Here is a 14425-nt window from a genome sequence, read left to right on the forward strand (position 1 = left end):
CTACTTTTTATCATGTGAAATATTCTATATGGATAAAATTAAACACATAAATACATTAAAGAAAAAATGATATCACAGTATAAATGATTTTTTTTTGTTGCTGTTTTTCTCTTCTGTTAGATGTTATACATCCTTAAGGCAGAAACCATATTTTATTATAATGTCAAATATTTATATACTATCTGAAGGTTTGAAAAGCATTTCCATACACATTATCTCATTTAAATCTTACTTTTTCTATGGATCAGATAATACAGATTGAAAAGCTGGATCTAAAACTGCTTAAGGGCGTTGTGAAGATTTACAGCTAGAAAGTAAAACAACCAGGACTTAACCATGTGTTCTGATACCAAAATCATCTGATTTTTTCCAGAGCATGTATCATAATTTCTATAATAAAAATTTCAATTCTCTGACAACTGCCATTGTATAGCACTTTCCAGTTTATAGAGCATGTTATTCCACAGGATTATCACAAAACCCCTTCCAGGTACAACAGCACTAAGCTTAGTACGTGGTAAGTGTGAAAACATGTTTGCTAGTGAAATGAATGACAATTTCAGAGCAGTACATATTGGAATATTTTATAAAATGAGGTGTTGTTCTCTAAAGCCATTCAGTATTCCACATATAAGTATTTCTTTGTGCCTAAGTAAGGAACCAAGATTATTAGCCTTAGGGAATGCAGTTTTAATTTCATGAGTATCATTAGTATATAATTAGTAGTCTGCATATGATAGGCTGTAATTTCTGAACAGAAAACAGAATAAGAAGAATTCTAACTTGTGAAGTTAACTGTATCATACAGTATAGAAAACTTCCATATACTCAGAACAATTGACCTAGAAATATAACATTCTCAATGCAAAAGCAAGCTCTTTTCACACAGGTATATGATCTGATCAAAGCAAAAATTATTTATGTTAACTTATATAGTACTTCATTGTGAATGTCTATGAAGATTTTAGGCAAATACGTGTCATAGTATTTCAGACTTCAAGGAAATCATTTCAACATATTAAGTCTCAAAGTCCTTTTAAGGTCCCATCAATTCTTGTGAGATGATAAATAGGATCACGATGACTTTTTATAAAAAAGGCATTTGAAATACAATTCCTATTCTATGATATATGCACACAGCATGTTACAAAATAATTCTTATACTTTAGTTACACAAAAATATAACCATCTCAACATGACTAAAGTATAAGAATCCTTTTGGGAGAATTTAAAGTATATTAACCATTAGTAAATCAGAACAATAATTGCTACCTAGAAAATATTTGTATGGTATATTTATTTTTAATTATGTGAATTCAAAGAATAGCCATAATAAAATAATTATCTTATTATATAATAGCTTTATATATTGTTACTTATAGTTATTTTCAGGGTAATTAATAGAAAAAAATCTAATCTAGGTTTATTTCCTCATGCTACCTCATCAGAAATCATCTCAACATGAACTTTAAAACACACACACACACACACACACACACACACACACACACACATGTATTTTTTAAGTAAGACATATTTAAAGTGTAGTTAACTTATATCTCAGTTTTTGAGAACTGAATGAAATCTTTATAAGGACATAACTTACCAGGTTTGTAGTATAGGCTAGGACAGGAATTTCAGGATGTTACAGAGAAGGGAAAGGATTATGAAAAGTGGGTCAAATAAACATTATGCCTGGAAAACTGTTTGTTTCAGGGAAATCCCTGTTTCAACTCTACTGGAAAATACACAGTCACATACTAGAACTCAGCTCCATTTCTGAGGCCCAGATATCCCAGTCAGACTATACCAACAAATAAAATCTAGAAAGGTAAATGCAATAAATAGACCTGTTCACTTTACCAAGGAAACTGCTAAGATAAATGGCATAAAAATCACTTTCTAAGTCCCTGGAAAAGAACAAAGTACATGAAAATGTCCATATTTAATCTCTATACTACTAAATCATAACACCATAAAATACAGCAAAGTAGCCATTAGCAAAGAATTTGCTTTTGCATCCAGTTGTGTTGCTTCAGATAGATTAAATGTTCCTTATGTGCAGAATATTTTTGTCATTCCCACAAAAATTGGGTTGTACACATCACAAAATTTTAATTCATAGTTTCATGATGGTTTTAGTTTTTGTTTCCTTGTAAACTATTCATTACTATCAGAAGCCAGGTGCTTAACTAAGAATATTTTTCTTTAGGCCAGGTTTCATGGTGCAGACCTATAATCTCAGCAGTTTGAGAAGCTAATACAGAAGGGTTGAAAATTGAGGTCAGCCTCAGCAATTTATGGAGACTTTGTCTCAAAATTTAAGTTACAAAAGGTCTCAAAATGTAGCTGAGAGGTAGAGCAACCCCGAATTTAATCCCTACAAAAAAGAAAAGAAAAGAAAGAATATTTTTACTTAAGATCAAGGTCTTCAGAAGTTGTTTGTAGACCTAATATTTATCCCCTCTAATAAATCCTGCACTGGAAAAACCTATTGTTAATAATTCTTCTAAACCCTGCTTAAGCACAGGGTTTGGTCCTGTCTAAATGTACAGGCTAAAATCAGAATGCATTTTAGCTAATTTGTAGCCACAGCTGTTATCAGTATCTGGCCCTTGGCACACAATTAATATTTATGGAATGGATTGACAGTTACTCTACTTAATGTGTTGCTAGCTTCCTCCTCCCCCATGCAGTTTTTCTGTTCTTGCTCTCTGTAAATGTTTTATGTGTCCTATGTCTGCCTTTAAAGTCTCTCTGTGCCTACTGCAATGATCTGCATTCAGAGGACGTTTGCTGTACATTGTTAAATGACTCAGGAAATTGGTTTAGTAAAACAGATATAAGTCCAGAAGTAGTTCTAGTCCTAACAACCAAATGAGAAAACTAAACAGAACTGTGGCCCTAGGCCCTACTGCTCTAGAAGCCTGCCTGTCCTGGCCACGTGGTAAATGGCATGCTAATACACAGTTATGTGTCCAAATGACAAGATCCCTTAACTTTATTTGGCTCAAGGTATGAACCCTGGACAATTACAAGTTCTATTTTCCTTCTATTTAGGAAGAATTGGAAGCCCTCACATTTAGGAAAGTGAGAACACAGATACCCCTATCTAAGGATCTGGCTCCAGGATGTGATTCTGTTATCTTTCCTGCAAACTTATACTGTGAAATCTCCGTTCTTTAGAAGGACAAAAACGTAGCCCTAGGAAATTGAACTGAAGTCTGCTGGAATTATTTTGTATTCCAGGGATTACACAATGACAATCTGTCCCAAGGTTTTTTCCCCACAACCATATGTGACCCATTTAACACAGCCCAATAAGTGAGGCTGTGTTTCAGAATGAGCCAACGAGGACACATCTGAAAAGCACTCACCTCACAGAAACCTTTCTATGGCACTCACAATCCTTGCTCTCTATGGCCCCAAATCCTCCTGCTTCCTTTCCCTTCTCACCAAGAGCTGCTTCTTTACTCTTGTCCCAGTGGCTCAGATTTTTCTTCACTTTGAGATGCAATCATACTCTCAGACATCTTTGTAAGAAACAGAGTCTACAATTGTGGATTGTGATTCATTTAAAAGTAGATCCTCTCTTCCAGTTTCATTTACGCTAATTTCTTTTCTGTCCAGACTCTCATTTGTTTTGTGTGTGTTCACATCTCATCACTCTCTTCATTGATTCTGAATTAGGCAGCTTGCAGTGAAGACTTTCTCACCCTCAGATTATCCAGATGACCACATGGCTTCCATTTTATTGAAAAAAAATAAGAACAAAATGAAGTGTAAAGATTACTTTCCAAATGAAGAAGCTATCTAAAGTAAACTGTCAGGTAATATACAGATTATCATGCCAGTGGGGAATGAATGAAATTAAATAAATCATGAAATAATTATTTATCATCTCAAAAAAGAGTAAAAATCATATTCCTTTAGAGAGACAATTTTAAAAGTGCATTTTCTGCTAACCAAAATATAAGCCTCACTTTAGTTTTTGAATCTTCCCTCCTGATTTTATTTAGTCATATTTATTTGAACTTATGGAAAGGCAACTGTAATTCTTCTTTTTTTTTTAATTAAACATTCAGATCCATTTCTCAGATATACAGCATTTTTAGTTAACCTAAATGATACAGAGTTCACTGAAAATGATATTGACTTGGGAGTATTTACTTTACCCGAAGCATCCTGAAGTAATACCTACACCACTAGGTCTTCAACTTTTTTTTCCAGTATCATATAAGGTTTTCTATTCGCAGCCTGACCCTTGTGAATAGTTTTGTTCATATTAACTGAATTCAAATCTGAATTCATATCTGAATTCAAAGACCTACAATCATAATTTGCCTGAAGTTAAATGTCATATTAACCTGTAAGCCACAGAGTTTGCTTTCCTAGGTTGGCCTGCCCCAGGCTGCCTGGCTGCCCTGAGTGCCCTTGAACTCAGTTCTTTGTGGCTGATAAGAAGGATGAGAATAGTACTCTGAAAGAATTAAATAATACTTGCCACAGGCTTTGGCAAAGGTAGGGGATAATTATTATAACCTGCTCTTCCTCTACTGCCATTCTTTGTTTGTCTTTTTTGGGTCCTTTATATCCAGATCCCTTACCCTCCCCTCTCTCTATAAACACATTAATGTTATAATATAATTAAATTAATTTGTTGCCATATTGAAAATGATTCTTTTTGTTATAATTAATTTGAGATGGCAAGATTTTTTTTTTTGAAAGATTTGGCTGAGGGAAAAAAAGGTTAATTATTTTCATTTCCATGAATGGCTTATTGTTATTGCCTAATTACTGTTGAATAAAATAGTGTTAATGTACTTCATTATTTATTTTTCAAATTAACTGCTGTAAGTTTTTCTTAGTCTTAGTATTTGCCTCTGAATATATGTTTTTTTCTGTATACTATGTAAGTTTTATACTGTTATGCTAACTTAGCATGCTCACAAATTCTAACAGAATTGGTGTAATTGAACATAATATGTGCATTTTACCTTCATTTACAGGATAGGTATAGACTTAGTATGCACACAGACATGAATTTTTTTTATCACATATAAATATATACAAAAGTTTTTCTTTGTTTTACAGGCATTCACAAGTGCAGTAATGTTAGCAATGGCAGTTAGGTTTGTTTTTATTTTTGTTTTGTTTTAATTGAATGAAAAAAAGGAATGTGGTAAAAATATTTTTTCTTTCTAAAATAACTGTCTTGCTCCTTAATATTTTTTTTTCTTCTTGAAGAGTGTGAGAAAAACTTCATTGTACACAATAAAGGCACAATTAAGTATCTATGATTTAAAAATTGAATAATATAGATGATAATAATTTGTAAGTTGGAATTAATGAGTTTGTTAAGTGCAGGTTTTTAAAAAGCAAGACAGAAGAGGAATATTTTTTGTGGGGAAGGTACTGGGTAATGAACTCAGGGGCATTTGACACCTGAGCCACATCTCGAGCCCTATTTTGTATTTTAGTTAGAGACAGGGTCTCACTGAGTTGCTTAGCAACTCACTTTTGCTGAGGCTGGCTTTGAACTCATGATATTCCTGCCTTGGCCTTCCAAGCCACTGAAATTACAGGCATGCAAGTAGATTGTAAGAAGACAAGTGAGAAAATATAAAGCAGAAACACATTCCACAAAGTGGTGAAAGAAAAGGAAAAATCCTGAAAGGAACAGACAAGGCATATCTTCTGGTGCCAGCAGTTAGCAGTTGAGAGTAATTTAGATGGCACAAAAATGAAGAGGACACTGCAACTCAAGAAGGAGGAACAGGGCTACTTACAAGCTCTATGTCAATGGAGTACACTAATGGCTTTTGGTTGATTGTAAATTTTAAATTTGATATCTCCCTAGTTTTTTAAATCAGCAAACACCCATGTAGATTATCAGGACTCAATAATCAGATTTCCAAGAGCACTGAATATACAGTCTAGTGAAACAGCCCCCAAACACAACAGAGCCATGTATTCTAACTGGAAGAGCATTTCTTATAAATGGCTCCTAAGCTTCTTATAACCTTACTAACATCTGTTACAAAGTCACTATACACTGTGTTGTAATCCCTCAAAAGTCAAATTTTATCAGAAGACCTGATATTAATGTAAGAACTAATAAGACATCTAATCACATTAATGAGGTTTTTGCATAACAAATTATAAAGACAAGTCGATTCAAATATTGATTGACACAGAATGAAAAGATCCCAAAGTCAAACTAATCTTTATCTCTGATTTAAGTGTTGAGGAAATTGAGCCTAGAATTATTGGAAGACATATCTAAGGACACCTAATTAATTTCTGGCAAAATTAGGGACTGAACCTCAAAATAAGACTTACAGTCTCAGTTATAATCAAGTTTTTTTTTCACTTTGATCTCTATTTCTATCTAAGAAATGCATCATTACTCACACATTAGCACTGATGAGTTTTTTTTAATCCTATGGCATTCTTTATGAGTATGGTTAAAATAGAAATTCACTGCAATGAAGAAAAATTCCCAAATAAATAAGACAACAATAGTCAAAAGATAACACAATAGTTCAGAAATGCTTGCTTTAAGTAAATAGCTAAAGGGAGAAAGAAACAGAAACGGACAGGAAGAGAAAAAAAAGGAGAGAGGAAAGAGAAATGGAGACTGACATTAAAAATGGTCTTTTTCTCAAAGGGCAAATATATTTCACTGAGAATTAAAGTAAATTATTTTCTTTACTTGGATTGAATAAATTTTTTATTTATGAGTTCATAAAAATCAAATAAAGCAAAACGTATCACCAGAATTTACTTAGCTAAGGTTTCATATATTTCATGCCAATTTTAAAATGAGTAATTAAAGCCATTTGATTTTTTTGGGTCATAAATATTTTTGAAACCATAGAACTTATTCAAGATTTCTTACAACTGTAATGTTCTAGTCTGGTTCATCTTTGGTCACATAAAATTTATTTTGAAGGGAAATGAGGGGAGAGAATACATTTCACAGTGGATCTGGCTACTTATTTCTATGGTTACTCGGCTAGACATTTTTATCTAATTTTATTTTAATATTGGTTACCAATATGGGAAAAAATTCAGAATCAATAGTTGATTTAAATATCCTACAAAGCTTACTCACAAGCCTATAATAAATAAATGTCATTCTGTTACTTCTGTACATCTCGATAGCTTTTGTATATTGGTTTCACATTTGCTTTTTACATGTATAATAACACATATCAGGTAAGTAGGATAAATCCCAGGTTTGAAATGAGATTAAAGATATAAGTTTTTTTCCAAATCCTAATATGACTCCAATACAGGATATTTTATATTGTCAATGACAAAAAAAAGTGTTTTTATAGACTGCTAAGCATTATTCATAGCCACAGTTAATGTAGCAAGTATTTGGAGAAAGATGGTATCCTCATTATGTTTGCAACTTCAAGAAGTGATAGACACTTCTATCTGTTGCTGTCTCTTATGTTAAACAGTGACATTTCCACAGAGAATAACTTAGATAGTTCAATCATAATTTATAATTGTCAGAATTTTTGACTCAGCAATATGAATTCCAGGAATATATTCTGAAGAAATATTGGCCATTTGTGAGGTATGTAGGAGGTTGTTATTGTAGAGATTATAATAGAAAAAGTTTAGAAAACACATAAATGTTCAACATGATAGGTGACTGGGTTATTAAAATATTTGATATATGTATGGAATAATATGCAACAGCAAATAAAGAATAAGAACAGATGATATGTATTGATACAATGTCTAGTGAAATGATAAGGCACACGTACATGTGTAACAAACTGTCATTAGTGAGAAAAGACATATAAGGACATAAATACAGATATAACCATGAATATAGATATATACATATAAACTCATATAATCTTATCCATTGTTGTCTAAGAATAAACCATCCCTAAATAGATGCACAGGAAATAGTCACTGTGGTCATAGAGAGGAGATGAAGTGCAAATATTCATTGTTTATTACATATTTTTCCTCATATTATATTCCTTTGTTCTTTTTGAACACAATATGATGTGTATACATTATCTATTAAAAATGTATTAAATGAATTAACAAAAACACCTAAATCATAGTGTTCTTCCTAGCTGTATTTGTAATTACTGTCTTAGAGGAAGTTTTTCTGTAAATTCACATGGGTTATATATGTTGACGAATTCTCATATTAATGTACAGCTTGAATGTCTTTCTACAGGGAGAATATTTTTAAAATTCTTTAAATTACTTTCTCCCCCAGGAAGTAAATAAACTTCAATTACTCCAAAAGAGTCAGCATCAGCTATAAAAGAGAGATGAATCCTATATTTGATAGCATAAACTAGGCACGATAATCAAAGGAAAAAAAAACGTTTAAAAGAAGAATGAATGAGCTACTGGATCCTTGGGATGCCAGCAGTAATTTACACACCACTACTTATTCAGGGTTGCATTCCTAATTACTCCTTGGTAAACAAAGATAATTATTATACTGTAGTGAGTACTCCTTTCATCATACAAGAGAAGCAATGCTGATACAGGCATATCACAATGTTTTAGGGGAATGTATTAATAATAAAGATGCATTTCTTAAAGGAGCATTGAGGTTTCCAGCAAACTCTTATACTCAGTTACTTCTAGAAAAATGAACATAAACCAAATAGATTTAGAACTTGATTCTAGATGTTCATGACTTACTACATTTCTAACAGATATTTGTGAAAGCACCTTGAAAAAAAAAAACCAGAATGCTAAAACATCAAATAACCCATTTTAAAATTGGGTAATAGATCTAAACAGACACTTCCCATAAGAAGACATACAAATGTCCATCAGGTATGTTATGAAAAAATATTCAAATTCATTAATGGTCAGACAAATGTAAATCAAACTATGAGATATCACTCATTCCAGTAAGAATCACTATTATAAAAAAGACAAAATACAACAAGTGTTGACAACCATATACAGACAAGGGGAACCTTGCATACTGTTGGTGGAAATCTAAATTAGTACCATCATTATGTAAAACAGTATGGAATGGTCTCAAAAATTAAAAACAGAATTGCCGTATGATCCAACAATCCCACTTTTAGAAATCCAAAGGAAATAAAATCAGTATGTCAAAGAGACATTTGAACTCCTTTATTTATTGCAGTACTACTCCCAAAAGCCAAGAAATGGAAGCAACCCAAGTGTTTATTACTTGATAAATGCATTAAAGAAAATGCGGAACATACACAAAATGGAATACTATGCAACTATGAAAAGAATGAAATTCTGTCATTGTGACAACATGGGTGGAATTGGAGATGAAAGAAGTGAAAGAAGCCAGGCACAGAAAATCCAGTACCGTATGATCTCACTCAGGTGAAATCTAAAAAAAACTGGTGTCATAGAAATTGAGAATAGAATAGCAGTTGTCTGAGGATACTGGAGAGAGGAGGGGAGGGCAGGAGGGATGGAAAGTTAATCACCGGGCACTAAGTTGCAGTTAAGAGAAAGCACAGCACCTTAAGTACAGATAGCAATTGTGTACTGTTTATCTCCAACAGCTAGGAGAAAAGATTTTCAGTATTTTTGTAATTTGATTGCACAATGTATATATATTTATCAAAACATTACAGGGAACCCCATTAATATGTACAATATTATTTTACATATCAGTAAAAAAAAGATTCTCTCTCTCTCTCTCTCTCTCTCTCTCTCTCTCTTTCTCTCTCTCTTCCTCTCTCTCTCTCTTCCCTTTAAAAAAAGGCTCAGGTGCCTTTAAAAAAACTTAAGTGTATATTCTAGAAGCAAATGTGTGTCTGTACTTTTTAGAACATGTACAACACTACCTTTTGCATTACTGTAGACAAAACTTGACTCAGGTATTTTCCTAAATGTACCATAGAAGACGCTTTGCTTTCATAATTTGTCAGTATATGACAAATGTCTAAATCTAAAATATTAGAAATGGATCTTTCATTGTATTTTTAAATACACAGAGCATACTGAGATTAAGTATTTAAATTTATATGCAACTGTATCTCCATAATGTATTTTAACAAGGTCATGCAAAATGAAGTAATTTCCATACAATGTGAAAAAGCTGTGAAGTGCACCATTGGAGTGATATTTATCTATGAGGTGTATCCATTTTATGGTTCTCTTTTCATAAATTTCATTTCCACTGGTGGAATTGTGTCACACACATACTAATTAATATGACTTATCCCTGTGGCTAAGCAAGAAGGCTTTTCACTTTTCCTTTATCCTTTCACCTTGTGCAAAATTATTATTCCCCTCAACACCTCATTTGTCTCTCCTCTTCACCCTAGGGAGTCCCTTGTGCAGAACAACTAGGAGGTCTATAAAGGGGAACAACAATCTGGCAGCCTGGTCATAAAATGTGATATGTTAGCTATTTCCCTTTCTAAGGGACCATCCAGCTGAGACTGTAGGAGGCCTCTGGGCCACACATGCAAATGTAGCAAACTCACATCCCAAGAAAACTTTTTTTTTTTGCCAAAAAGGCAGAGGAAAATAGCTTTCTAACAGAACTCTCTCAAAGGGAAAAAAAAATCTGATTTTTAGGAGTTTTTTTCCTGTAGCAAAAAGAGACATTGTTACTGGACCAAATATACATAGAAAGAGAGTTAAAGTAAATCCATTTTTACTGCTAATTCTAGGAAGACTGTTCATCACAAATATACAAAAGCCTCTTTGAAAGATTTATTCAAAAAAAGCAAAGAACAATTTGAAACTATATTATTAGGAACAGTCAGGTGGATTTTGCTCCTAATACATGTAAAAATAGGCAGTGATAAGCACACATGTCAGATTTTCTATGATGATTTTGGCCCATTTGGTTCTGTACCTGGCCTTTGTATGTAGAAGGTCCTTTAGTCATGCCTTGTGGCCTGTTTTAAATAATGGTAAATTTATGCAGACTTGGTATTACCTGGGTTTATTCTTGACCAACAAAAGACATTCTGAAGGGTTTTGCATTACTATTTCAGTTTGTTTTGGGATCACAAGAAACCAACTGGCCTGGACACTTATTAGACTAATACCTAATCCACATGTCAAAGAGAATTTGAACAACACATCTGATCATTTACCCTCACTTGAAGAAAATTGAACTTGGGTTTTTGACATTTCCACAAAACATAAAAGTTTTCCAGAGGAAGACCTATCAACAGTGATAGTTGTAAGCTCCAAGTGAATGAGAAATTGAGTCTGTATGGGTCCTGTTATATATCCAACCTCTAAAATAAAAATCTCTGTACCCTTTTAAGGATAAGATGGACATCATCATGCATAATGAACCCTAAAAGAAAAACAAATGAGAAATTTCATTGTTTTAATCAAATAACTTTATCTAGCAAGTGTGATACATAAAAATCCACTAGGTGACATGGGTTTTAGGCCTAAATGGTGAGCAATTCACATATGTGATTGAAAGAACATTATTTTAAATAACAAAAACCTGGGTGTTTTTTCCTTTTCTTTTTTTTGTTGTTGTTGTTTTTTGTTTGTTTGTTTTATGATGCTATTCTCCTTTCCTTTGACTGAGTTTTCTGGGCTTTATTTTCAACCATGACTATTTTTCACAATATTATGTGAAACTAAGTCATCTTTCACATCAGCAGTGCCATCAAATATTCTGATATTCAAACCTTAAAAGAAAAGATCCCAATTCTCCAACTCTGAAAAATTAATAGTCCCTTGACAGACTTTTACCCAATACACCAAGGACTGGTATTTTCTTTCCTCTGATATTCACTCTTAATCATTGGGATAATCATCTTAATGCCTTACATTAAAATACTGTGTTAACAAGTCACTGCAATGCTTTTTCTGGAGCTGTGCTCCTTACACACTGACACATTGGTTCAATATTTACCAGGCATGTGTCTGGCATTGAGGGATGGGTCTCTACCAGAATAGTGGGTCTGTGTTGAGTTCTGAGAAAATACAAAGATGAACTTAATTGCTAGTAAAAAGGTAAGGTGTATAAAAGGTTTGGAACTTCCTAACTTTGCATGAAATATTTCTCAGCATGAGACTACCAGTGATTTTTGCTAAGGTTAAAGATTTAGAAAACAGGCAAAATCCTAGGTACCTGGAACTAATGGGGGAAGAGTACAAAGGAAAAAATAAAAAAGTCACAAGCAGAGGGAAAGGGAATAGGGAATAAAAAAGGTCATTCAAATTTAAAAGACTTCACTGTTTCTGTTTGAACCTGTCACATCTTTATCTGAACAGAAGTAGGTAGAGGGTCGGTCTTGGGTCTGTCTCTAAAACGAGTGGCTCTGGGTCTGGCCTATTACATATCCTACTACAATAGAGCTGATAGAGGAGAGCTTCCTCTTCCAAATTCTTCATTAACCTTGACTCTAAGTCACAACTGGTGCTGCAGATGATGCACCACGTGGTCCCCTGACCAGAGCCCTTCATCCAACAAACATGGCAATAAATCAAAGGCACCACCTGGGAAGAAGTGTTTGTGTAAGGAATGGTGTTACATATTTAAATTCGGTGTATACAATAGTAGAAAATGACTGGCAAATGTGTGGTTGCCTCGTACATTTACATTGCAATTGTGAAAGTTTTCTTTGATTAAAATGTTATGTTGGGGAAGCGGAGGAGCCCGGAAGGAGTAACGTGAACGTTTTGGTCTCGTCAACTCGAGTGATAATGCGGGTGTGCTGGTTGGTGAGACAAGACAACTTGCACCAGCGAATCAAACTTCCACATTTGGAAGCAGTTATGATTGGGCGTGGCCCAGAGACCAAGATCACTGATAAGAAATGTTCTCGACAGCAAGTTGAAAGCAGAGTGTAACAAGGGATATGTCAAGGTAAAGCAGGTTGGAGTCAATCCCACCAGCATTGACTCAGTCATAATTGGAAAGGACCAAGAGATGAAGCTGCAGCCTGGTCAGGTTCTCTACATGGTGAATGAACTTTATCCATATATTGTAGAGTTTGAGGAAGAGGCCAAGGACCCTGGCCCAGAAACACACAGGAAGAGAAAGAGGTCAGGCAATGGTAATTCTGTAGAAAGGGATGCTGTCCAGGAAACTGAGCCTGGGACAGGGGTGGAACCTGGGAGCAGCCCCAGACCATGCTCTATGGCCCCTCAAAAGGAGAAAGATGCATCTAACAAAAAGGACTCACTGGGCCATTGGAGTCAAGGCTTGAAAATTTCTATGCAGGACCCCAAAATGCAGGTTTACAAAGATGAGCAGGTAGTGGTGATTAAGGATAAATATCCTAAGGCTCGTCATCACTGGCTGGTCTTACCATGGGCCTCCATTTCCAGTCTGAAGGATGTGACTAGGGAACACTTTGAACTCCTCAAGCACATGCACACTGTTGGGGAAAAGGTGATTGCAGATTTTGCTGGATCTAGCAAACTCCGCTTCAGAATGGGCTACCATGCCATTCCCAGCATGAGCCATGTACACCTACATGTGATCAGCCAAGATTTTGATTCTCCTTGCCTTAAAAACAAAAAGCATTGGAATTCTTTCAATACAGAATACTTCCTAGAATCAGAAGCTGTGATCAAGATGGTACAAGAGTCTGGCAGAGTGACTGTTCGAGATGGGATGTCTGAGCTCTTGAAACTGCGCCTTTGTTGTCATGAGTGCCAGCAGCTACTGCCTACCATTCCTCAGTTGAAAGAGCATCTCAGGAGGCACTGGACAAAGTGATTCTGCAGATCCTGAACTTCTGCCACAAGTGTGACTGATGGGAATGAACTTGCTAGCACCTGTTCTGGGTTGCTTGTGAACATTTTCTCATTTCCCAAATTAAAACATGCAGTTTTTTACAAAGCTTATTTTATTCTTGAGTAGCCACAATGTAGGGTCACTCAAAATAGTTCAGGAATTATTAGGTAGAAATGGTTCAGGAATTAGGAATGTGTTCTCTGATGAGGTTGCTGGGACATGCCTGATTGCCATCTCCAGGACCAGCAGAGGGGCTGGTCATATATTTTGGTTCCTTACATTTATCTTCTCTCTCTGGAGACATGTGGGACCTTTTTGGCACCTTTTTGTCAAAGTAGCTTGTTTTTCCTGAAGGCTCTGTGGGTCAAGTTCTCTGACCTTTATATATACTATACTAGTTTTCTTTCCTTCTTCATCAAGAGTACTTAATTTGTTATGTACCTTCCACTCCTTCCTACCCAAGGTCACCTAAATGCTCCTTCTCAGGAAGACCGTGTCATCAGTTCTTTACTGAACAGTGAGGCTAATTGAGAGGGCAGAAGGTGGAGTCTTTTTCTAGTACAGGGGTGCTGCCTGCTGAGAAAACACTCAACCAGCCATGTTCATTGCACTTTTGCACTCAGTTCTTTTTGCTGGTCTTCTTGGATCTGTCCATTTGCTTGAGGCAACTCTCCCAAGTGGTTGAAAATTATTGAAAGTCCTACT

General features: G+C 34.7%; 1 pseudogene; it reads left to right on the forward strand.

The window, feature by feature from the left end:
- The first annotated feature begins 12638 nt into the window (after positions 1–12638).
- On the forward strand, positions 12639–13807 carry LOC143385962 (aprataxin pseudogene; annotated as a pseudogene).
- Positions 13808–14425: the final 618 nt, after the last annotated feature.

This window comes from Callospermophilus lateralis, chromosome 11 (genome assembly GCF_048772815.1).
Source record: "Callospermophilus lateralis isolate mCalLat2 chromosome 11, mCalLat2.hap1, whole genome shotgun sequence".
Taxonomy (NCBI): domain Eukaryota; kingdom Metazoa; phylum Chordata; class Mammalia; order Rodentia; family Sciuridae; genus Callospermophilus; species Callospermophilus lateralis.